We start from the raw sequence: 25,861 nt of genomic DNA on the forward strand, positions 1-25,861 counted from the left end.
AGAAAAGTTTTTAAGCTAGCTCAACTAAGCAGGAGCTCTTTATCTTGTTCAGCGGTGATGGGACTGGAGCGCTGGGCTCCCACTCCGGGAAGTGAATAGCGGCCCCTCCGTCCGCCAGTCTGTCCGTCCATCCCTCCCATCCCTCATCTCTCGGGTGTACGCTTGTGTCTCTCCCTCTCCCGCCAGCAGAAACATCCTCCTCTGCTTCGAGGTTTGTTCGCAGTTTGTTAGCAGCGAAAGCCTCGGCGGGACCGCGGTGTTCAGCCCGGCTGCCCCTGCGCCCAGTCCGGGGGGCTCGGGGGGCGGGATGGCTGCGGGCGCCCCGCTCCTGCCGCGGGCATTTCGGTGTTACCGGGGCTTCCTCCGAGGGCAGCTTCAACTTCGTGTTCTCAAACTCCGCTTGGACCCTGCGAGTGCTTTCCGAATGCCCACGGGGGTGTTGCTGTCGCAGTTCCCGCTCTACAGGGAATGAATCAAAAGGGAAGTGGAACTATGAGTTAGGTGAGGGATTTACGACTTCTGGAGTGTACGTCTTTTTTTTTTTTTTTTTTTTTTTTTTTTTTTTTTTTTTTTTTCCTCGCAGCATTAAGTTTTAGCGTGATCCTCTTTGGTTACATAAAGTATTTTCAGAGGCTCAGCTGGAGTTGAGGCTGATGAGGAGCTGGGGATGTTTGTTGAGGTGCGGGTTTTCCCGGGTGAGGAGCGGCGTTGCTCCCAGCAGCCATGGCTGCCGTGTCTCGGGACCGTCCTGCTGCTCGGACTGCGTGCCTGCGGTCAGCGCTTGGCCCAGGCAAGTTTGGAAACAGACTCGTGTTTGCAGACAGCGAGAGATGGATACTCCCAGCCCTCCTGAGCGTGAACATGTGCCTGAAGGGGCCGGTGCCAGTGAGGGACTGTCCAAGCAGCCTTTGTGAGGAGAGCATTCCGCACGAACGTGCTGTGAAGTTATGCGTTAACATATAGATAACATCCCCAGAAAGATCTCTCTTTTTTAATGCTTGGTGTTGTTTTAAACAGGAGTGCACTGTTCCAATGAAATAAGCCTTTTGCTTTGGCATGTGGAATATTTATAGAAAGCTTTTCCCTCATTGTGTTTTTTCTCTTGGGTGCTGAAAGTTTGCTACCTTGCCAGATTAAAGAGTAAACCTGCTAATCATTTTAAAAGCCTTGATTATTCTTAAACATGCTTGGCTTCCTTTCTTGCATAATTTATTTTACTTGCAGGTTCCTTGAAAAAGTAACTCTACAGCTGGACCCTCAATTAGTGTTATGCAGAATAATTTGAGGACTGGCTGTAGTTGGGAGGTGGATCTTCTGACTAATGCAAACACGTGTACTTTGAAATGTAAAGGAATAAATTAAAGACTGCTGGTGACTTTTGTTTGTGCTGTTGTTTTTCAGTTTCTAGGTAAGCGTTTGACTTGTTTAGTACACAGAGTCATTTTATGTCACTCCCTGCATGACAAGACTGTAATAAAGAAATGACATGTGGAAAATTTTTCTTTATGGTTGTACTTTCATCTCTGTACATGAAAATAGACATTTTAATAGCTAGCTAACAGCCTTATTAGCACAATGTTTCATAGTTTATTTTCAATCTGAAATAGTTATTTACTTTGTAGTTCACAACCACTGGGTTTCATGTTTGACCAAGACCAATTTAATTTTACCTTATGAATATTACATTTAATTCTCAAGGTTAGTTTTATGAAACAAGTGATTGGAGGGGAGCTTATGCTCTTTGTTTCCTTGCACGTGCCTTCTGTGAGAAGAGATGCCATGGTCTTAACTGAACTGGTTGAACTCTGGGAAAAATTATTTGGCTGGTGATATCTGCTGCCAGTAGTTAGTGCTGTGGTGCCATGGAGATGTATTTTAGGAGCATGATGTAAAAAACTGCTGGGAGATGCCAGCTCTCAGTGGGGAGATTGGTTTTGCAGATAATGATTCTTACTTATCATACAATGATAAAAAATATCTTGGCAAAATGTAGAGAATGGTGGAAATGAGTGGTCTGACTCAGTCCATTTTAATGGGAAACTGAGAATATTTGTGCAGGAACATTTCCTCTTTTCCCCCCCTCATTCCAATCAAAGTTTGATAAATTAATTTTTTTAAATAACTTTTCCAAACCAAGAGGAATAATGGAAACTTACCCTTTTCCATGAAACAAACCCCCAAAAACAAAATCCCAAAGTGAGCTGTATGACCACTGCTGGCCAGCTTATTTGCTTTTGGTCAACCTGCCTTTTTTTTTTCTTTTTTTTTTTTTTCTAAATGGCTTTTCAGTAACTTTTCTAAACAAGGTAACTCTTGTTCTGAAGAGTTTTACTCTGAGATTTTGATTTGTTCGGTGCTTGGTAAATGCTGTAAGAAGCATTCATCTAGAATTTAAAATAGAACCTACCAAGAAGTAATAAGTTGAACATAAATATTTTTAGATATTTGTAGTCAGGTTTTAAATAAAAAGTGCTCTGTTCATTGTTACCAACAACAGCTGATACAAAGCACAGTTGCTTGTCTTCTCTTGCTAATTCAGACTATAATGCTGCTATTTTTTGTGAACAAGGGTGTTTTTTCTGGCACAGGGCGCTGTACTGGCAATAGCAGGCTATGCAGCTAATAAGAGCTGGTCTAGTTAAACTGAAGCTGCAGAGACTTGTGCTTTTATTGCTAGTGATTTTCTGTGTATGTGAAGCATTTCTCAAGTTTTGACCAAGGATATGATAATTTTTTAGCGACAGCATCAATGTTTGAAAACTGACTTTTTTTTCTGTAAGCTCCACCTTAATTTCTATCTGGAAGAAGTGATGGTGTAGTTTAAGGTTTCTCTTACAGCACAATGAATTCAAATAGTATTTAGGGGCCATATTCATCCATGAAAAGGTATGTATTTGCCTAGGATGCTGTGTTGATTTACTTGTGCCTGGGCTGGCATGGAGTTTATGCTCTTTAAACAATATTGTCCACACTGTTTCCTAACTCTGCTGAGAAGATGTTTTTGGGGTCTGTTTCTCTGGGTTGTTTTGAGTTGATCCTTGTTGTGGAACAGACTAACATCTGGATAGTTGACCTGTGATCTCGCTTTTGTGTGATGTAAGATACTTGGGGGCTCAAAATCCTCACCTGTATATCAGAGCGCTCTCTTGTGTGCCTGAATTTCTTGAGAGTTCCTCAAAAGGTATTCCTAGAGTTATTAGCTTGTTGCACGTCAGGTGGGTGGCCATAGAAGTTGCAGCACATTTGCAGTACACTGTATAAAAGTGACTTAATTTTACTGACATAATGACAATTGATGGCATGGTGAAACTTTTTCTGGTCTCAGAAGCCCCTGGCTACTGGAAGCCCCTCAGCTTAGGTCTTTCCTCAAAAGATGTGAGGAAGAGGAAAGCAACGTTTGGCATAGAGCTCCTGTGTGAGAAATGTCACTGTTGTCTTAGAGAACATTGCTGTGCCTCCTCTTTCTTTGCTGTAGCCTGATCTGCCTCTTCCCCTTTTCCCCAGGCTTCACATGCTTGTGTGAGTTGTGACTTCAAGCAAAATTTTGCATGGTAAAGACAGCTTGACATGCTCGTGGTTAGCAGCCTCTGTTGTTGTGAGGCTCCATTACAGTCTGGCCTTTGTCACCGGAGCTGTAGACTCAGCTGGCTGGGGATCACGCGTCTGCTTTGGGCTCGTTATGGCACTCCAGGTTCAGTTATTCCCTTTCTCAGTAGTTCATGGACATTACTTATTCCTGCCTATGTCATGAAATACTCAGATTTCCATTCCTGGTAAAGCTGTTGGGCAACTACATTTATAGGTATGTCTGGGAGAAGAGGGAGAAATATTCTAATTTATTAATAGTTAGCAATTAATCGTGAAGGCCTGGTGTTCTTTTTTTAGAGCTATCTTGCTTACCCAGGGAGATTTCAACAAGGTCAGTCATGTTAAATTTCTGTGCTGGGAGCTGCAAACCAGAGCTGATTTTTAGAACAAATTATGGGTGTTACTTAGAACAGGAGTTATTTTTTAGCTTTTCTTTTTAGGCACTCTCAAGTGAATGCTGTTGTGTTGAAGTTGTTAGGGAAAATCTAACTCTTAAGAAACCCCTGCTTATTTTGTAAGACAGGAGTATTTTGCTTTCAGTGAGGAATAGCAGGGAGAGCTGCCCATGCCTGGGATACAGAAGAATCTTTCCTCCTTCTTAACCTTTTCTTGGTTACTTTAAAAAAACTCTGTATGAGTATTTGTTGATTAGATCAGAGAATGGTATTGAATCTCTCTTTGCACATCCAAGCTTGCCCATAATGTTTTACTAGCAAAAGGTGGAATATACTAAATAAATCTATATTTATTTGTGGGCTGAAACAAAGTAAAAACTTGCACAACAAGTTTGTACTATTGCAGTTCTAAAGTTATTCATGTGTTATAGCTGAGTGAATACATATGAAAACATAAATCAAAGTTGGCCTCTGTGTTCGTGTGTTTAGATCACGTTTTCATAGTTTTTGCTGTGTTGCACTTTCTTGAGCTGCTTGTGCGTTGTGATATTTTTCCCCCTTGATCTTTTCATATTCACAGTCAGCTCTGTTTATTTGACATTAAATTGCTGTTCAAACTACTGTAACCAAACATCAGAAAGTCTAAAAGTTGAATACTGTCAGCGTAATGTCTGGAAAAGCAACATTTTAAAAGCTAAAATCACAATAGACATTAGTGGAAAGTTGATTGTAACTTTATAGAATGTACTGAAACTGCCTAGTTGAAGGTGCAGAAATTGGCCACTGTGCAGGCTGCTTTTCTCCTTCTTTCTTTAAAACTTGAGGGTCAGGAAGTAATTTGTATCTGTTGTTGGAGACTTCTATAGGAAAAGCCTCATTTTTTAATGAAATATTGCTTGGGCTCTAGGTTTTCAGAACTCTTGTTATGTGTTCCTTCCTTGCACTTCTTCCTGTGTTTTCAGCATGCAAAACTTCTTGAATGAGAATCATGCCTCTCCTTGTTTTTACACTCATTAGCACATTGCAAGAGCTACAGGAAGACTAAGTACAGGGCACTGGATAAAAATGTATGTTGAAATTTGCCATGATGATTTGATTTATTTTCTTTATTAAAAGACCCCAACAAAAAGCTATTACTCAACATATGCTACAGGATGAATTGCAGTTATGAGTGATGTGTGAATACAACCTATTATCAAGTACTCAAAAGTATGGAGGGGTTTTTGGGTGGTGTTTGTTCTTTTTTGGCTCTTAAATCAAAATATCTGAGTTGTCTGGTTTAAGTCATGGAGCTCCTTCCAGGAACGTTGAACAGATGATGACCGGTCACGGCTAGGGAATTGCAGAAGAGGTGGCAAGACTGCTCAGTTTTTGGTTTTTGCCCTATCATATTAGGACAAGATTTTAACTGATGCTTCACACAGAAGGCATATTAATGAATGAGTCTAAACAGGGCCTCTGTGAAAGATGTTGATTTCCATTGTGTATTTTCCATAGAAGCAATGATATTGTTCTGAATTTGCACCTTGTCTTTGCCTCATGGTGTCACATAGTCAAGTCTTGCCTTCCTAGAGGAATGGTGTATCTGCAATGTTTCTCCTTGCTCTGTCCTCCACACACCCCAAATAAGTCCTGTCAAAAGGAGGGGGTAGTGAGGTACTGACAATGGCAAGGCACATTTGAGGAGAGGAAAGGAAGGGTGGACAGGAGTTAATTGAACTGGGGTTGCTAGAGCAACTTCTCACACATTTATGGGAGTTCTTTGGGTCCCAGCTGCTTGTGGTGATGGGATAGTTCAAGATTTTAGTGTGTTTGTTCACAGGGCTCCAGTAAGAGATAGGAGATTCAAATAAAAATGCTGTTAGACTGTGGATCTCTGACTGATGTTAGTCCTGGTGTAGATTCCTTGTGTCGTTTGGGCTCTCGTTACCAGAGTGGGATAACTTTGGCGTCTGAGTCTATCATTCAGGTCCCTGAGCCATGCTTCCTTTGCATGAGGAAATTGCCTGCGGGTTTCTATATGCCTGCCTCCATCTTTTCAGAGTACAAGCAATAATATTTCACAGCTTGGAGGACCTGCAGGAGGTACACTGAGTCAGCCTGATCTGTTTTGCTGGCTTGAAACACTCATTACCTATTAAAATAGATATTTATGGTATTATGAAATGTAGCTAATTTTCATCAAGCATCACACGTGCCGGACAAAACCAAGCATCTGTGTTTGATTTGTGAGATCAGATCACTGACCTCTAACTCTGGTCTACAGTCAGGCATTCAGCACCTGGCTGAATTCTGTTATAATACTGTGTCAATGCTGTGCTTAAGTAGTTTCTTATATGTGCTTCTCTATATACCCTTTTGAATGAAGAATGTTCTTTGCCACTGTAATGACAAAATATTTTTTTGACTGTTTCTTAGACTAGTCGTTAGGTGCAGGTAATCAAAGTGTATGGTGTGCTGTTGCAATCAAAGCTTTGCGGCATAAATGGGATCTTATCTTCCTCCTTGATCAAAGGAAAGAACTTAATTGGTGCTTATCAAGGACTAAGGCTTCTGCAAAGCAAGTGTTGGTACACGCTTCTGGGCTAATCATCCTGATGTCTCTGTCTTGGGTGTGCAAAATGAATGTTGCTTAGGTTGCCTTGCTTTTATCATTATGTTTATTTTATCTCACAGTCTTGTTTTAGCGAAATGAAGTTGGCTGGGGGATTGCTCTATTAAAAGCTCTGCAATAAACTCATTTTGTCATTAAATAAAGGAGACCTTCTCTGGTACAGGTGCTTTTCAAGCCAGAAGAGAAGGACTCAGAGGTTTGCAGGAGGCAGAATGCTGTACCTGAGCAGGTATCTTAGCACTGCACTGCTGAGGTGTGTGGTTGGCCATACAGGTGGGGAGGGAGAAGGGAACAGAAAGGGATGAAGACTTATTTTCCCTCCTCTCCCCACCTCTTAATAGGACTTGCCCTAAGTAGAGGGCTCGAAGAACAAGTTCAGACATGACTGAAGAATGTGGCCAGAAAAACATGTGTAGTGGATGGAGATGTGCCCAGAGAGTATTGCAGAGGAAAAATGGGAACCTAGTGAAATACAGATACCTGTTTCATGCTCTGACATGAAACTCCTTTTTTCTTCCCTCCTTGTCTGGTTCTAGTCAAGATATGTATTCACTTCTTCACTTGTATCTTTTGCAAGGTGCTGGATTATTTGTATTCTGTCAATTTCATCAAACGGAATAATAAAAGTATTATGGCAAAAGATACACTTAGTAATTGTTGACATTCCTATGGCGAGCTGCAATGGAAACTTTGGAAGAAAGGAGACAAAACATAAATATGCTATAAATTCTGTATGTTTGTAGTCTTTTTGGTCAAAATTTGTAGTATTTCTTGTGGTATTTGGACTTTGTTTCACCAGAGGATGTAATGTTATACCTCTTGTGAAATATAATCCCTGTGTCAACATAAAAGCATTGTAGTTGTTTCCTTGTATTTCAAAACAGTTCGTCTTTTCTCTTAGCTATACTTACTTCACGCTATTTCAATTACAGTAACATTGGATAAATAAATCTATATGTGGTTGAAACAAGGACTTGGAAATCAAACCTGCCAGTAACATTTCTGTATCTTGCTGGTTTTGGTTTTATCTCCTCATAACATGTTTTTTTAGACCACAGCATGGTGTATAAGTTCCAAACTAGTTAGCATCTTTGGTGTATGAAATTATCTCTTTAAACAAGACAATTGGACAATCTCATTGGATGTGGCCATGGTAGTAATAATATGTGCCATTTTTTGTTGTAGTAAGATTATTATTGTTTTCTCAAGGTGATGTATTTGAAGAGGAATTCCAGCTCCGAGTAGAGTCAGTCATGTGCTAGGCATGTCTGGAGGCTTTTATTGAGCTGCCTTCCATGGAAATGATAATTTCCAGGATTGTCAGGTTGTATGCATGATTGTAGGCTTGCTCAAATTAACATGGCTTGGCTGCTGCAGAATACTGAATGGACTGTGTGGTTTCTAACACATGTATAATTGAGTATAATGCATGTAAATTTTATTGTCCAATATCATCCTCAATTTTCCAAGGGTTAAGGGAACATTGAAATGATAGTTGGAAACTTAATTGTTTTTTGTGGCTTTACTGAATTATATTTTGCTCTTTATTATTCTTCCCTGTCATTGGGTGTTCTCAAAAATATGTTAGCTTCTGAAAACTAATTGTCTGTTAAGATTTAAACTATTTTCCTTCTGTCCATTATCCCCTTAGCAGCTTTGTTAGCCACGTGTGCATGGGCCTTCCCTTGAGATGCTTCTTGCATCTAGGAATTATACACTGTCTGGAAGTCGCACCAGAAAAAAATAATTGTACTCTGTAACAGACGTCCAAAAAAAAAAAAAAAAAAAGGCTCCCAAACCCAATTTAGCTATGAGAAAGAGGCAAATAGCCATCAATTATCAAATTACTTACTGGGAAGTCGGGCATCTGATGATGCTTTGCTGTGGCTTAAAAGTATCAGGGAGACTTGTGTGGAGCTTCAGCAGAGGGTCAGAAATGTCTTGACACCACCCCAGTAGGAGGGTAGAATATCTGTTCACACTCTTGCCTCTTCATCCTCATGAAAAATGAGGATGTCAGATGGACCGGCTGAGGTACTTATAGGACTCTTCCCTGCCCTCTCCTGTTCTACTCTTTCTCTAGGAAGGTGGTAGGTCTTCTGGTCAGTTTAATGGTATTTTGGACTTGTCTATGGTTTAGACAGAACTCTCAGCTTTGCCATCGATGATCTTAAAATACCTTTGCCTTTGTTATGGTTGGGATGTTGCACTTGAACTCTGAGGTCTCTGCTATTTTAGGAAGTAGCATCATAACTAGGGCTGAAAGGTATGAAATAATGAAAATGGGTCAGGCAGCTAATTGTTTCAAGCAATTGTTTTAGATGTTTAAAGTGATTATAAAATTATGGAGAAGCTCAAAGATTTGGTGTTAGTTGATACACCTTGTTTTTTGACGCAGTTGTGATGTGCTTGAAAGTGCCTGTTGTATTGGGTGCCTCAAGAAAGTATGTCCTGGTTCATGGAAAGCACTCTGAGAACTGGGTGAAATAATGCAAGGAGAATTTTTAAGAACAGTGAATTCCTAATGGAAATGTGGGGCTTTTTAAAATGAAGTCATTTATGCGTCCAAGTAATGACAGCAGCTCCTAGGAGAATCCAGTAGTGACTCCTAGGGATCTGTCCATTATGGAAAGGTGTATGCACCATCAGCATCTTTCTGTTAATGTCATGTCATTGAGCTTGTCATTCACCAGCAGGTGCTGATGGCTGGTGATTCTCATGTGCCTGTACTTATTCCTCCCTGGTGACTGTCAGAGAGTAAGGCATCCGTGTTTCGTAACCGAGTAGGAGGTTGTCATCCCAAAGCTTGGCTATCTGGCAACTGCATCAGCTGTTGCCTTGCAGCAGGCTGCTCCCTGACTTGCTCATGGGTGGAACAGTAATGACAGTGTTTGCAAGGGCGCACACACAAAGGAGAGGCAGATGTGAGTAATGGACCTTGCTGCAATCAGCCAAAACAGTTCCACATGGTGCTGCGAGAAGGCAGCCAAACCAGATTAAAGGAATCACCCCATTTCTTCTTGGGAGACAAGAGGCAGGCAGTTTTGCAATGTTTCTTTTTGTTTCCACTGTGGGAACAGGCAACAGAGTGTTAATTGCCTGAATTCAAGAAAAGGAGCTCTTTCGACTAATAAACTACTCCTTCAGGCACAAAAACTTGTAACTTTTAAAAGGCAAGCTCTTAATTGTGCAGTGGCTGTCGGGCGGGAGGGGTTGCTTCCTATTAAGCTCCTGAAGTTGTCAAGCACACAAGGTTCATGTGCTAGGCACACAAACAAGTAATGGAGAGTGCACTGTTACTGCCTTTGGAAAATTAAATAACTTTGTGCTTGACCTGTTGTATTTATTTTTAGAGCCAGCAGACCAATAACGAATATAAAATTTGTTCTTGCTGCAAAGATGTTGACTTATTTTCCTCGTGGTAGGGCCATAACCTCTTACAGCTGACAAGGCATGGAAGCAGTCACCTTAGGAGGTATGCTTTGAAGGGGACAGTGGTTTGGTTACCTGCAGTCATTGTGTAAATACTGTGATTAACATTATGTTGCATGTGACTGCATTCTGTGTTTGTACTTTCATTTTTATTCCTTCGGAAGTGTAATTCTCTATGCTGCTGTGAAGTTCTTTGCAACAATAAACCAGATGGGCAGAGACTTGGTGATGAGATGTATGCATGGGCTGATGGAAGCCCAACTCCAGATATAATGGACTCAAGGTTGATTTTTGCCTCCAGGTGGGATGGGTTGTTTGTTTTTCAAGTTGAGTTTGGCTTTGCCAGGAAGTTTTGCAGTGCTGTTATCTCTAAAGGCTTCCCTTGCTGGGGGTTTTGGCATGGAGGTGGGTGGGGGTCTGGCCTATCCCCTCTATCCATAAGCTCTCCAGGCCTGAGCAGTTTACTATGTAGGAGCAGGGATTGAGGAGCTGCTATTAGTTCTGGCTTGCAGGTAAATACATGCTTTTGGTTTCTGTGGCTCTCATTGCAGCCTCTTTCCAGCAGGATTAGCATGTGCGTGAGACGGGTAATAGCAGTTGAAGTTTAGTGTCTGCAGACCAAGAGGTTGATGACAGTTTTATATCTCCTAGAATTGAAAACACTACCATAACAAACGTTAATATAAAATAAATGTCTTTCATATTTCACATGAGTGGGACAGGATGTCTAGAGAGTAACTTTGGGATGACTTCTATGTTGCCCTGTTTATTATATGCGTGTAATGCTCTCCTGTGGATTGCTTGCTTTGGAGATACTGCTGCTTCTATCAATTGGAAATAAATATTAAGAGGAAAATAATGCAAAAAAATCTTTAGTGCTTGCTGCAGTTGAAGCAGTGAGGCTGTCCAAAGGTCTGTTAAATGGCTGCTTTGGGGTGAATGTCTACAATGAAATTTTTTAGTAGTAATTTCTCATCAACTTTACTCTTTTGGCTGTACTTCCCTTTATTCCTTGTATTTTCCTGTTAATGTGATCTTTTCTAGATTATATTCTGTCATGTTGGTCTTACTTGGGTAGCTTGTCACTTACTTGACATAATTTACTTGTCTCCTGGCTGTTTTACAGTAGTTTTCAGAGGTATTTGGACCTTTTCCCCCCCTCATCTTAAAGAAGATGCTTGTAGATGTAACAAAAGTCAGCAAGAATTTTTTTTTTTTTTAGTTTAATTGTTTTAGCCCTTGTATGGAGAGCCCTCAATCTTTTCCAGTTAATGGTAAGCAGAAGACAGGAGTTCTTGGTGGCTTCTGTGATGACAGCGTGCAAATAAGTTGTTCACAATTTTCTGCTTGCGGGTCTCTCTTACTGGTGCAGAGGGCACTGCTGGAGCTGGTGGGTTTCCTGGAAGTTTTGGTACAGAGAACGTGGGGAAGGTGTCACTCTCACTAGTGGTCTCAGTTTGGGGATGTGCAGCCAAGTCTGCATAAACGGAGATTAATGTGTCAAACACTTTCTTTGCTCTTTCAATAACTTGTAAATGTCACTAATGCCTTTAATTTAGAAAATAAAAATGCTCATCCTTCTGCCTCTTCCCCCCTTCCCTTCCCTTCCCCCATCATTCCCCACTTCGTGTAAGGACTTAATCATTAACTCGGGTGTAAATAAGGTCATTACCGTGCCTGTAAGAGAAGAATAAAGAGTGATCAAACAAGCTTCCATAAATCACAGTCTTAAAAGTCTGTTTCCATAAAGTTAACAAATAGGGGCACTCTCAGGGGTTAAAGAGCTTCAACCTGGTTGCAGGTTTTATCTTCTGCAAAGTACCACACCGAAGTATTGCTTCTGAATTTATGTTTCCAAGTACTTTGAGCTCAGTGAGCAATTTCTTATGATTTGGAAGTTTGAAAAGCCAATCACTGACTGGACATTGCTACACAGTACTGACCATATGGCAGATTGACTTGCATAAGTCCAGTGCTTGAAGTAGTTATTTGATCTCTTTAGGTAGCTTGGAAGTAAGGCTCTGTAATCCATGAGATACCACATGCATCCAGAAGAGAGGCTGCTCAGACAACTTGAAGTTGGTCAAAATAAGCAAAAAAAATTCATTTAAATAAAACGTTTGATAATTCTAGATTGGATGTAATATCTTTTTATTAATGGGCAAATATGTGCCGCTAAGTTTTTGCACCTTCCAGTTTCAAACAGCCCTTATACTCATCAGATGACATTTTTAAAAATCAATGAAATGTTAGGAATAAGTGTCCTGGTTTCTTCCAAATTGGTATTTCAGGGACCACAAAAGAGTTGAGAATTTTACAATGATCATGAAATATAACCTAATTCTTCTTTTTACCCCATTCTTCAAGTGTAATGTCAGTCACAGTTCCACATGAAACCTTGCATTTACTTCTCATTACTTCTAATTATTTACTTCTCACTTCATTATTCTAATCATTTACTTCTCGTTCTTACATTTTTGGTGTTGTTTTGGCAAAAAATCTGAGCACTAAGAGGATGATTGAGTTTCTTTAATGCTGTTTGAAATGTAAGTGGAGCAGTAAGTAGAAGAAAAATAAGAAAGTGTCTAGGTGACCCTAGAAATAGAAACTGGGGAGGGGAGTATATTGCATTTTAAAAAAAATATGTAAAAATTATTGCAACCATTGTTTTTAGGACAGTGTTTGCATCTGTATGTTTCTAGCCTGTTTTTCACCTACTTAATGTAGCAGGAGGACAATAGATTATTTTTGATGTTTAAAGTAATGTTACAGGTTCAGCATCAGGGCCTTATTCTGAAAGATTGTGTGCAATCTTCCACATACTCGCGTGCACACGTGTAGGGTGCTTCCAAACGACTAAATTGTGTCAGACATTACAAATGCATACCATTTATGGGATTTTCATCCCTTCATGCATCTGTTTTGCAAATACAGAACTCAAAGCTTTAAGAGGAGATTGTACACTTAACAGCCTCTCTTCCAAGAGATTATTAAGTGGTTATGTACCACTTTAACAAATGTTATCTGATTTACCCAGCCTTATTTACAATCAGTTTAGAAAATCCTTCCCCTTGGTTACTATACAGCAGAAAAGTGGCTGATGTCAAGTTTGGCATAACTGAAATAGAGAATAGTTGTTTTTAGGATGCAGGAGAAATATGGTACTTCCAAGGTGGATCAGCCACTGGGGTAGCACATTTTCTCCACGAATGGTTTGAGGGTTTAGGGAGGTATTTTCCAATTTGTGCCTCTTGTAAGGGTTTCCTTTATCTACCAGTTCATGTTCTTTCAGCTGTTGAGTTTGTGTTAACTGACGCAAGCATGGGAATGATGTTATGTTTTGGTTGTTTTTTTTAAGCTTGATTAATTAGTGTGGTATGAAAGGAATCCCTAATAAAAAAGTTAACCTACAGAGGAAATTATATTTTGCTAAAGCAAGCTCTAAATGTAGCATTGCTCTTAAAATAAACAAACAAAAAACTCACTCAAAATCACACAAAACAAGAAAACCCAACCCAACTGTATAGTGGCACAGAAAAATCTCAGTATGAGGAAAAATTGATTATTCATAAGAATTCAGTGATGCCATGTAGACAAAGAGAATATTTAAATGAATGAAAATAATGAAACGAAGATGCACTGCTTTGAAGTGTCAGTAGGTGAAAGATAATACAGATGGAAATATAGGTGACGGTTCTACTGAGGTTATCTCTCTGTGAAGCAGAAACACTTCTTTCAGACACCTTTGAATTTTTGACAGCTTGAAGTTTCATCTTGTGATAGTGCTTGTGTAAACTGTGTGTTACTGTGAATGCATTAACTTTACAACTGAAATTCCAAGACTCTATAAGGGAAAAGGCTCATTAATTTGTCCATGAGTTTTCCTATGTCTGCGCTTATGAAAATTGTTTGAATTCGATTGTGAATTACTTTATAGTAATAATGAAGTTAGATAAACTGGAAAAGTGCAATGGTAGGAAGCTGCCTTTTTAGAAAGTTTTACTTCATATGTCTGCTGCTTGGAAAACTGGATCGAGGAGATGTGAGGGTGGGAATGAAACCTGCTAAAGGACATACCTTTTGTAAGGAGTTAAATGGTGGGGTTTTTTAGACTTTTTTTTTTTACAAGCAGTGCAACCCTAGGTCCTAAAACACACCTCACTGTCTTCTCTTTTGTAGCATTCACTCTCTTTTGTCCAATGTCCTTAAAGATCCTTATATTCCTTAAATCCATGGTGCTAAGCGCAGTCTTGCAACTGGCTCCCCCCTGTATGGTGCCTATAATTCCCCAAAGCTGTGCCTAAACCTGTGCCTTGCATAGTGTCATTTGCTGCCAGGTGGTACACTAGTGTGCCAGGGATGGGGAGTGCTGGTCCAGCCTGCTGTTTGCAGTTTCTCTGGTCTCCTGGCATGCCTCCCAGAATATGCTCAGGTACAGCCAGAGCACATGGTGAGACCCCCTCATCACCTGTAGTTTTCCTCACTTGTGCTATGGACCTGGAAGGTTTTCTGGCAAGGAGCAGATAGTATGGTACAGGTGCAGGGAGGTTGGATCAGGAGACCTCACTGTGGTGCCTTCCAACCTCACCTGTTCTGTGATTCAGAGGTGAGAAAAAAGGGGACCAGGGGTGTTTGAGAGCGGAGTAAGATGGACAATGGGAAGAATAATACTAAGGAGGTGGTACAGCCATACATCATGAACTACAGACTGAGCCCAAATTCCATAACTTCCACAGCTTCTAGAGTTTTTGCCTCTGGAGACTGAAACAATTTCCTATTTCTGCTATGGATTAAGCTGCAATATGTATTCCACTTGAACAATAAAACAAAATTTAATTTTTTCCCTTAAACAAAAAAAAATCCAGTTCTTGTAATCTTGTGAATGACTCCATAGCTAACATTGGAACTATTTTATGTTCAGTGCTATTATACTTCTGTGAGCAAAATGGTAGCGTTTTAAAGACTTGTTTGGAGTAAAAATTCTGTAAAATGTGTGTTAGAATAGTGGTATTATAAAGAAACCACACAACAAATTCAGCATAGTTGTGTGAGCTGGAAAATTCTGGGAAATATATTTCCTCTGTGGTTGCACTGATTTAGTGAAAACATCTGTATCTGTTAGTAGCAGCAGTAAGATTTCTTCTGGGCTTCTCTTTGGAGCTGTTAATGGGTGTGAGGAAATAGACGTCTCTGAGTGGGGTCTGCAGCCAGTCTAGTGAGGAGCATATGGGGGGTCTCACAATGCACCAGTCAGGTCTCAGATAGAGGAGCTCTCCTGGTCATAGCTGTGCCATTTTCTGCTGTCTGTCCTGCACCCCCTGCATCTTTCTGCCCTTGTGTTTTGCAGTAACTTTGCAGCAGAGATGGCAGACTGCATCGTGTCTTCCTATGTGTTTTTCCAAGTTGCAGTCCTTTATACTGAAACTGTTGAGCTTCTAAAGTCCTATTGCAGTGGTTGAGGCACGGGCATCCTCATGCCTTGCCTTCTGCTTGCAAGATGTTGATGGTACGTGGCTGGGACAAGTCGCTCTGGTTGTGTGGGGGAGCTTTACCTCAGTTTTTGGTAAAAGTGAGTTGGCAGTAACCAATTGTGCATCTCTTTGTGCTGTCTGAGATTCAGCGGATCTTTTGAGGTCGTGTTGTCCTCCTTAGCTAAGAGAGCGAGCCGGGGTGCTGGACCAGCCCGAAGCTGAAATGGCAATTGTCCTCCCATCCCTGTTCCTGTTGCTGCCTAGCTGCAGAAGGGGACAAATGCTGTGGTGTGCCCATGGGTGCTTTGTTTCTGCAGCAGTCACCCTGTGTGCTCAGAGGGAACACGTGGTGAAGGGAGCTGATTTCCTGTAAAGCCAATCGCTTTATGGCAGGAGGGACAAAGGCCTTGTTTGTAGATTTTTCTCAACTGCAGCTTTCAATGACCAGATACCACTGTGCTTTCATTCTTGCCAAAACCCTACTGTGCCTAGGCAAAGCTGTTATTTGCATCAATGAGGCAAAACAATTTTTTGGCGACCAGATCTACCATGACTATAGAAGTTGCAGACTCCTGTAGAGTACAATTTAAAATGTCTTGTCCACCATGTCTTAAAGTGTACTTAGTTTGAAAAAAAGCCTTAATGGGCTGACGAAAACGAATACTGGAATCATCTGGTTTTCTTTGCTTTTGATTTTACCCTTGCTTTTTTTTTTTTTTTTTTTCTGCTGGAGAAAGACTTAGTGGTTTTTTGAGTTGTTAGGAAATAACTTATGGGTATCCAAGAGAAGTGTGGTTTTCAAACCCAGGGTGGAACAGATTCCCCACTTTGAAACTTTCAGCAAAGTTCAATTGTCAGAGTTTTGGCACAGTACGTGAGGATGATATGTTGTGTCACTAACAGTCCATAGCGTATATTGTGATGTATGTGGAACAGTCCTACACTCAGTGCGTGAGTGAAATTAATGAAGCTGCTGTATGCTGGTGTAATAAAGTAATTCACTTCTGGTGATGCCCTGTTTAGGTAACATCTTTTCTTTTGTCATCTGATCAGTAGCAAACCACTAAAGAAGAGAATTCTTTAGGGTGTAGGAAGAAGCTGGCAGTATTTTAAGTTCTGTTGCATCTCTATCAGTACAGGTATTTGGTTGTCTTTCTTGCCTCATATCATGTATGTAACTGTAAAGTCACACCAAGCGATTATCCTTCTGCTGTGCTAAAAGCTGTGTATTTGCTGACACTGTCTGTCATGTCTTCACCAGTAAAATGATTTTATTAGGTTGTGACAAACACTAGGTTTGGTTCACTGGGCATGATGGCTATCAAAAGTTTGCATGAATTAGTTCAAGAACAATCTTTTTGTTTAAAACCCCCTTATGTTTTTATTAAAATGTACATTTTCCCCTGCCATTGCAGTAGTCTACTATGATATGCTGTGCCAATCTCTGTTGGTTTAAGATCATTTTTGGGGGATATAAGTTGGTTGCTAGATGTAATGGTAGAGAATTAGGGCGACAAAGAATAACAAGATCTGGGTTGTGCTGGCTCAAGTGTTTGTGTGTCAGCTGAGAGCCACTCTAAACACATTTAAATGCACCACTGTTTAAATGCAACCAAGACAAATAGGCACACCTTTGCATGTATTAGCATATTGCGAAAAAAAGATGTTTTGTTGTTTCAGTTTGGAGTTTATAGTGGTTCTTAAGTGATACTGGAGCAACAAATGTTGCCTAAATAAAAGGGCCTCATTACAGCTACAACATACTGCCATTGTATTTGATTCATATTGCCTTGCTTGTGCTGCACCCAGCAGATGAATACAAGTTGCACCTTGCCAAGTAGGTATCCTACAAGTAGGATATTGTTTTTGCTGTGATGTGGGGGAGGATGCTGTCAGAAGTGTCCCTGAAGACATCCTGTGGCATTAGCTAGGAAGCTATTTGGGCTTGTCTGCCTAAAGCAGGTGTGTTCTCTATTTTAATGATGTGTTTGTATGCATTTCTGAGTGTTGGCTTTCATTGCATGTTCTGTTGAAACTAAGCGTCTGTCTGCACAGAACATACGGATATGCTCTGCTTCCATCTCATTCATGTAATGTGCCGAACAAAATCTGTCAAAGCGTGGAAAGATTGATTTTGCAAAATGTAGCTGGTCAGTGAGTGATGCAGTTGATTCTTAAAAGAGAAAACCAAAGCGTGAGTGTTGCTGTATGTGAAGCTCCTGCATCATATGGAACTCAATCCCTGATGCATACAGAACATACACCGAGGTCAGCAGGAAAAGATAGTGTGCACTGGTTCTCTTCTTTGTTCATTCTTCATCTTTCTCTGGTCAGGAGTCCTTTTTCTGATGGTGGCTGGGATTAGCAAAGGGTTACAGCTGCAATGCTGGCAGCAAGATATGCTGCTTGGGTGTTCGAGTATGAACTCTTGTTTGTGGTTCCTGTTCTTTCTTGGAAACTAATTTTTTCCCAGGATGTGTATTTGGGGTAGCACCATGCCTGGGGCTGATTGGTAACTCCTGAACAAGGGGGTGTCTTATCTCTTCCGTCCCTCTCCCAGGTGAGCCAAAATTTCACCCCTTGAAGCCAAATGATACTTAATGGCTGAATATTTGAATATTCTCAGATGAGTCAGTCTTTTAGGGAAGTGGGTGATACCAGTGAGTGTGATGGCACCAAAGCCACATGGGGTTGTAGCCTAGGACCCCACAGCTTTGCACAGATATCCAGTCCAGTTCTGCTAGTGAAAAGTGTTACTGCATGTGTATTCTGATACCTGATTTCAAACTGTTTGGGAATGTAATAAAACAGATTTTGGTTTTTATTTTTTTTTTTTTGTTTGTTTGTTTGTTTGTTTTGTTTTGTTTTTTGTTTTTGTTTTTTGATTCTTGGTATAGTCAGCTTTAGTTTCTTTCTCTCTGGTTCTGGCACAGTGATCTATTTTTCAGCATAGTGGAGTGTTTTTGACCTACTGTCTTCATGGTTGTATCTCTTTTATAAAAAGACTTTTTTGGTTAAACCTATATGATGTTATGCTGTATTCCAGTTATGTTTTTCCTCTTCTTTTTTGTTTTTTGGATATGTTACATGCCATCACAGCTCACTTTTCTGTAACATTACATGTTAGTTTTGCCTTTAATTTGAAGTCTTAAAGCTATAATAGTCATAATAAAGTCATAGTAAGAACCCCTCTATGGAAAAGGTTAGAAATAAGTTTGTCTTTCCCCGCCCCAATTTTTTTTCCTTAATTATTTGAAAAGGAGCTATTAAAAAGAAAGAAAAGTCAATTCTATTTTGAATGATAGTTGAAATTTTGGAATTAAATACTATTAACTTCTCAACTATTACAGAATTGCCTTTATCACTGTTTATTGTACACTACCATTTCTCCGTGTCAAATCTCTTTTTGGAGCTCTGACACAGATTCACTCATTGTCAACCGAAGGTACAATATATAAATTAAGTCACTCTAGCAATTTTCCATTTGATGTTAATATCTCAAGCTGGATTACTAAATCCATGAGAGCAGCTGTGTGATTCATGTGATTTGCTGTGATCTATTTCCTAGTATTATGGGGTACTATTTTGCTGGGGGTTTTTTGTTGTTTTTTTTTTTTTTTTTTTACTGGTTTGTAAAAGCTTTGGTTCTATCTTTGGCTTAAATTGGTATCATAATTCAGTATTAGCATATGGCTTTTTCTTCTTCCCCTCTACCTCCCCAACTCCAATTACTCTATATAAACTTTTGCCTTTTGGGGAAAATCTTGTGTCACTGTTATAGAAAATATTGAAACCAGGAGTAGGTTCATGAGTGAAGAGAGACATTTTTTTGAAGTCTTAGAATAGGAGCTCACCCTTTCTGTGAGAATGCGAGGCACTGGAACAAGATGCTCAAAGAAGTTGTGGGTGCCCCATCCCTGGAAATGTTCAGTGCCAGGTTGGATGGGACTTTGAGCCACCTGGTCTAGTGTAAGGTGTCCCTGCCCTTACTTGGGAGGATGGAGGGAGGGATGTGGAAATAAATGATCTTTAAAGTCCCTTTCAACCCTAACTATTCTATGGTTCTAAAAGTAATTAAAAGGGAAGGTGCCACCTGTATTTTGGTGCTGTATATGGCACAGCTGTGATAGTCCTGTGCTCTGTGCTGCCTAGCTGAGTGTCCTATCCAGAATGTTTGCCAGAAAGGGATAAATTAAGCAATGTAAGAGGAAAGATGACACATTGTATTTCCTCTTGTAGGCTTCCTCAAGCCTTAAATCATCTCTGTTCTGTCTGTCAGGGCCAGGCTTGACTTCTGTGGCACTTTCTTTCACGAACCTGTTCACCTTTCCCTGAACCTGTGTATCGATGTTGAACATTCATTGCATACTGCTGTGTGAAGTGTTGAAGAATCACTCCTTTATTGCTTGTTTGGACCTGTTACATGCTTGCTTCACTCTCTGACTCTTGTGTTGGAAGAGATGATGATTAATCAGTGCTCTTTCTGGCCACTTCTGGCTTTACAGGCCCTTATCATGTCCTTCTCCCAAGAATATTTTCTTCTGTAAAACCTATTCCATGTCTGCTTAGTTTCCTGAAAGTATTTCTTGAGGAAAATTTGAGTAAATTTTTCTGGCTTTTGTAGAGAGAAGTATTGCCTTTTAAAACTTGTGGAGTATTGGAGGGATTCGGCAAGCTATTTTGACTCTTCCTGAACACACTTCATGATTGTGAAGTGCTAAAGCTTAGAGTTTTCCTCAGATTTATTGTCTGGACCAAGGTAATAGGCACTGCCAGAATGGTTGCAATTAGGTTGCATGTAGGGAGGACTGATAAAAGGTGTAGCATAACACAAATGCTGTCAGTCTGAGAAGGTTAAACATAGTCTCTGTTTCCCTTCTGCTCAGGATAGCTTACAACCCAAATTTACCCACAAGTTCTTTTATTACAAGGCAAAGCTTTTAGTTTTGTGTTAAAAAAAAAAAAAAAAAAGCTGAGGGATTTATGGATGGATTTGAATGGAATGAATGGATTTATTTTGAGGTAACGTGAATGCATGAGTATGGAGCCTGTTTTTCCAGGCTAAATATATTAGTTGAAAATACTGAAAATAGAAACACGTTGCAAAAGCCTTTCTGTGCAAATGTCAGTCGGTAGGATTACAGAGGGGACAGTAAAGCACTCATTATTGAGCTTGAAGTCTTCACCATTTCCCTCTGTCCTGCTGTGACCTTAATGAGAGAGCTGCCCTTTGCATCCCGGCTGGCAGGCAGAGCCCAGCAATGTGTCAGGTACCGTCCCTATGTGATGGAGGAGACTGACAAGAAACTTCTGTACCCTCTTGGCAGTGCCTGTCCTCAGCAAAGCTGTACCCAGTGCCTGGTGCCAGGCAGCACGTCGTGCCCGCTTCATCAGGATGAGGATGCTCAGACAAAACCATACCAGAGTTGCTTACAATTGACTACATGAGGAGAGTTTACTTTATAAACAATCTGGTTAGGCAGGACACATTTTTCCATGGTGATAATAAGCAGCTCTTGCTCTTTGATTCTCTGTTGTTTTGGTTTTTAAGTGATTGATACTTCAGATGGTTACAGTGTTATGACTAATTGTGAAATTGCATGAGAGTAAAAAGTGGAATGAGGAAGTTTTTTCACATTTGTACTAGACAATCATACAAAGATCTTTTGAAGGTATTTTCTTCGAAAACTAAGACCTTTGAGCTCTTTTCTGGCTCCCAAAAGTGGCTTACACTAGTTGATAACTAAACTTTTGTTTCCGAAACTTTTGGAAAGATTAATGTGAAAACATTGATGATGGCTAACTATCAGATGTACATCCTAGGAAGTCAGTTCTTACCTAGGCTCAAATTATTAGTGAAATAAGTTTCTGACTGCTAACGGTTCTAGATTTAATTTTTTTATCCTCCTTTTAAAGAATCTTGAATTCCTCTGTTAGTCATCCCTGGTTCTGTTTGTAATACTGCAGGAGAATGGCATCTGTGATTTTACTGTGTAAAACCTTCCCACTGTGTTCTATATTAAAGAAAACAGTGTATTATTATTCTTTTCTCTCCTTGAACTTTTCTTATTTCTTTTCACCCTGTATCTGTCCTGCTGACCTGCTTCAGCTTTCAGCTGCCTTGTAGACCTCTTTTCCTTATTTTTATTTGCCTCCTCAGGTGTTGGTCCATCTGCTTATGAAGTAGTTATTTTCCCTGTCTAGTGTTGGTTTGCTGCCTTGATTCCCTCCTGCTTTATCTTTGATTAATTTTTTCCAGTCCTGGAAATAGAGGAAATGACGGGAGGAAGCTATCACAGTAACGTTATAAAATGATGTGGAATGTAAGTGACCGTATAATGGCACTTTCCGTGGGGTATGCCGAAGATTCTCACACAACTGATTATCTTGCAAGGCTTGGGAGGGATGAAGTTGATGTGTGCAGGGAATTTTTGGGTACTAAAAGTGTCAACCCTGAGGAGCAGATCAGAGTAAGAGTGACTTTTTAATGTGGGAAAGTCAGTTTGAAGGCAATGATGACTTTGGCAGTTCTATCCTGACTGGCTATCCAAGGTCCCAGGGAGCTCCTTAATGGGAAAGGTCCCAGGGAGCCCCTTAATGGGATGAGGGTTGTTGTAGAACCTTGGTTCTGCCCTGAGATGCCTGCTTGTTAGAGTCGCCCAACAGAGGAGAGAAGCTGATCATAATAATGCTTTGCTTCCTTGAGACAGTGAGCAGTGATTCCCGTGCTCCTGCTAGCTGAAGGAAAAGGTTTTGTACTTGAGTCCTTCCTCTGTTCAAGTGGCTTGGACTCCTCCCGCTTCCTGGTGTCAACTTTTGGCATTTTATGAGGCGTCCTGAGACTGTGTTCAAGTTCTTGAATGTATGGAAAGTAATCCCTGTCATATTCCAGCTTCCTTCCCCCTCCTCGTGCCTTCCTCAGTCCCTTGCCCGATCTCTCCCCTCTTCCTTGCTCTCGGCCTTGCTCTGTCGGAGTGTACAGACTCTGTTCACTGTGATATCGCAAGAAAAGAGAGGGAGGGAGGAAAAAAGACATGGTGAGTCAGCTGTGCCTGTAATAGATTAGTTAATCGTTGCTTTTTTGGTAGGTAAATTGTTTGGTAGTGCTCAAAGAAGTTGAGCAAAAATGCATGAAACTGCTTAACGACTCTGCTCACAAAACACACCTCTGTAGTTTTTGGGAAGTCAGGTATGCCACTGCTCGATGGCTGACATCTCTCAACTATAGAAATGTTAATTCTCTCTGAATAGAAAACCGATAGTTATGGCTTGGACCCAAGCCTCACCCTTAACTCCCACAAAGTTGTTTCTTTCTTCCTCAATTCTTATACAAAATAACTTTCTTAATTGTGGAAACAGACTGAGATTGGTATCAGTGCAAATCCTTGAGTGTAAGCTCTGTCCTAATGTTTTTGCATGAATGTAAGGTATTGAATGTCTTCAGGGGTGCTTTGCCTGGTGGTTATTTTAGACAGTAAAGTCTAGACAGTTCTTAGGATCTATTGCACATCTTTACACCTGCCAAAATTTGGGTGGGAGGGAGTTTTATTCAAATTACATTGCTGTTCATCAGAAAGGTTTTCACAACACTCTTAACACTAACTGAATTAGTCTGTCTCTCTCATTCTCCCCCACAAAATATCTGATGCTAATGTTCTAAAACTTGAATAATATTCTGCAATTGCTTTTTTTATTTCTACCTTTCCTCATTCTCTAACAATTACGTAAATAGAAAGGACATTCTTTTGTGCATGGCTTTGTTGTATCTGCAAGAAATAATGTAAATATTTCACACACGTGATTGAGACAAAGGCTTTTTAAACACACTTTGGGCCTAAAATTAATAGATTAGCTGTGAGAAAGGCTGTTCGGTGGATAAGGAGATAAATATAGATACCTTTTTTAAATGTCAGTCTTAATTGTATTTTTTTCAGAAATATGGAAAACTACTTTCTTGCTTGAACCTGCTAATATTACACTATTGAAAATGACCTGGCATGTAAGAAAAATGAACTAAAAACTATAAAAAGCAAGTCAGCATTGCTTAGATAATTTCTTACATTACTTAAGAAGATACTAAGTTCTTTAGCAATATCCAGACATTGCAATTGGCAATACAAAGTCTCTGTAAGGCTCTGAGGTTTATGGAGAAAATACATGGAAAGAATATAGATGTTTGGAAGAAGGGAAAAATGAGCAGTTCATTTAGACTACTAGTGACATTTGAATGCTGAGTTTAAAACTTTGCTTAAATATTATTAAACTTTATTGAATTGGGTTGTGAGTCCTTTTCCTTCCTTCTCCCTTCTCTCTTGGAAGTGTAATTTGCACGTAATGTTTTTGATTTGCATATGATTAAACATTCCATTCATATAATGGAAAATTAAACTATAGGCTATAAAATGTGGTTGCAATATCAAAATATTTACTATTTCCCTCTAGGTTTCTTAGTAAAAATAATAACCATGTTCCTAATGTTGGTAAGCTCATCTTAAACTGTCTACCAATACATTAGTTTGTGGTTCTGTCTTCACTTTCTGCTTTGCATAGTTTTGGTCATTTAATCTTAAAAACGTGCCTAGCTGAGTAGTTGTGCCACTATGTTGGCTATTTTGAGTCAACATTTGTGCAATTTTGTAATAACTTATTTTATAAAATATAGTCCTAGAGTGTGATTATGAAAGTGTTTTTAAGGGCTCTCGATTAAAATTTTTTTTAAAAGTAACCCTTGAAGTATTTAGTAGACCTTCAAGAATGAGCAAGCATGAGTTTAAAAAGGCACAGTCAAGATAAAAGCTACAGTTGTATTTCTAGGGGAGGATATATACATTTAAGTCTCCGTGTTTTAGCATAGAATTAAGTTCTAGAAAGGATAGTAGGCAAAAACGAAACTGCATTAAAAAAACTTAAAACCTTCACTGCATGCTGAATGAAGTGTTTTATTTTAGGTGTTTGTGTAGTTTGTAATGGAAACTCTGGGCTTACAAGAGCAAATGATGGGAAACAGTGGTCTGTGAGGCAGCAATAAAAATTGGGAATGCCAAATATGTGCACTGTATGTCAGCCTTGGTTGTGAATTTGTTTGAAAAAATAAATTGTTAAACAATGAAGGCCAGTTATTCCTTTATTTTTTTTCCTGGGAAAAGAGTTTGTATAGCCTAAGGGGGAATTTGGTGCCTGTGGGAAAGAGAACATTGGGCTCGATTTTCAAAATTTGTGCAGCTTTGCCAAGACATATGGGAAGAAACAAGAGTGCACCCTGAACAAGTGTAGCCCTGGGAGACTCTGCTAGTCTGGCACTTGGGTTTTCCCGTTCATAATTGCGCTTAAAAATCCAACTGTGTGCCCTGGTAGCTCTGCGCGGGAGGAGTCGAGCTCGTTCAGCCGGGTGTTGATTTACTCCAATAATGAATCTTGCCCGAGCCCTGTCACTCGCAGAGGCCAGCGGTGTGTGCTTGGTCAGCCTGTGCCTTGCCGAGCCCGTGCCCTGCCCCTCCGCTGAGAGCAGGCGCTGCCAGGAGGAAGGGCTGGCTGCTCCTGCCGCTCTCTGAACGGGGATGGGTTTCATGTGACGCCTCAAACCCCTGTGTCATCTGCCTCAAGTGTTTTCTTGGTGCTGGAGTGTGCTGGCAGTGCTTGTTTTCCAGGCTGCTGCTGCAGCTCCGTGAGTGGAACCGAGTGCTGGTCTTTTGGCTCTCATTTCTCTGTAGTTCAGGATGCTGTTCTTGTTTCTCATCTGCTGTGTTTGATATCCTGTCCATCTCAATGGTTTCCTTTTGAACCAGAATTGTGCATAAACATCCTTTATTCAAGTAAAGGTTCAACTTTTTTTAAAAAAAAGAATGGTGAAACAATGTAGCTGTTGTGGACTATACGAAGATGTCAAATGTGTTATCTGAATTTTTGCTCATGTCAACTGTTTTCAATGAGTGTGGTGTATTCCTGTGACACAGACCTGATTGGGTCTGTTCGTTTTGCTCTAGCCAAAATATTGAAGAGGAACAGAGTTATAAGAGCACTGAAACATTTTAAAAATAGCACATCCATCTGAATTCCCCCCCAGATTGTCGCTGCTCACAGGCTCTTAAACAACAGAGGAAGTAAGGATAATACACAAGGAAACAGGATTAACACATGAAGCTTAGAGTAAAATAAGATGAAAACCAGAAACACTTTCTGTAATCACTTGGGAAAATCTAATGTAGAGAACAGGATCATAGAATCACAGTTTAAAATGAAGATTTGGGGGATATTGCTGTGACAAAATAGTCTAAACTGTTTTTAAAATACTTCTAGATAGAAAAATGAATTAGATTTCTTACTGGTGTGTTGTTGATCCTCAGAAAGGGGAAGCAATGGCT

At 40.1% G+C, this 25,861-nt stretch overlaps 1 protein-coding gene across 2 annotated transcripts in view; it reads left to right on the forward strand.

Annotated features, from left to right (window-relative positions):
• The window catches only part of CNKSR3 (CNKSR family member 3), a 53,772-nt gene that overhangs the window by 711 nt on the left and 27,200 nt on the right, over positions 1-25,861 (forward strand). The window contains exon 1 of one of the 2 annotated variants that reach the window (XM_088161708.1): positions 2,870-2,886. The exons of the other annotated variant lie outside the window; for it this stretch is intronic. The gene's annotated coding sequence lies outside the window, so the exon portion shown is untranslated. Of the gene's footprint in view, positions 1-2,869; positions 2,887-25,861 lie in introns of those variants that run through there. 2 annotated transcript variants of the gene reach the window in all.

This window comes from Sturnus vulgaris, chromosome 3 (assembly GCF_052056855.1).
Source record: "Sturnus vulgaris isolate bStuVul1 chromosome 3, bStuVul1.hap1, whole genome shotgun sequence".
NCBI classification, from domain to species: Eukaryota; Metazoa; Chordata; class Aves; order Passeriformes; family Sturnidae; genus Sturnus; species Sturnus vulgaris.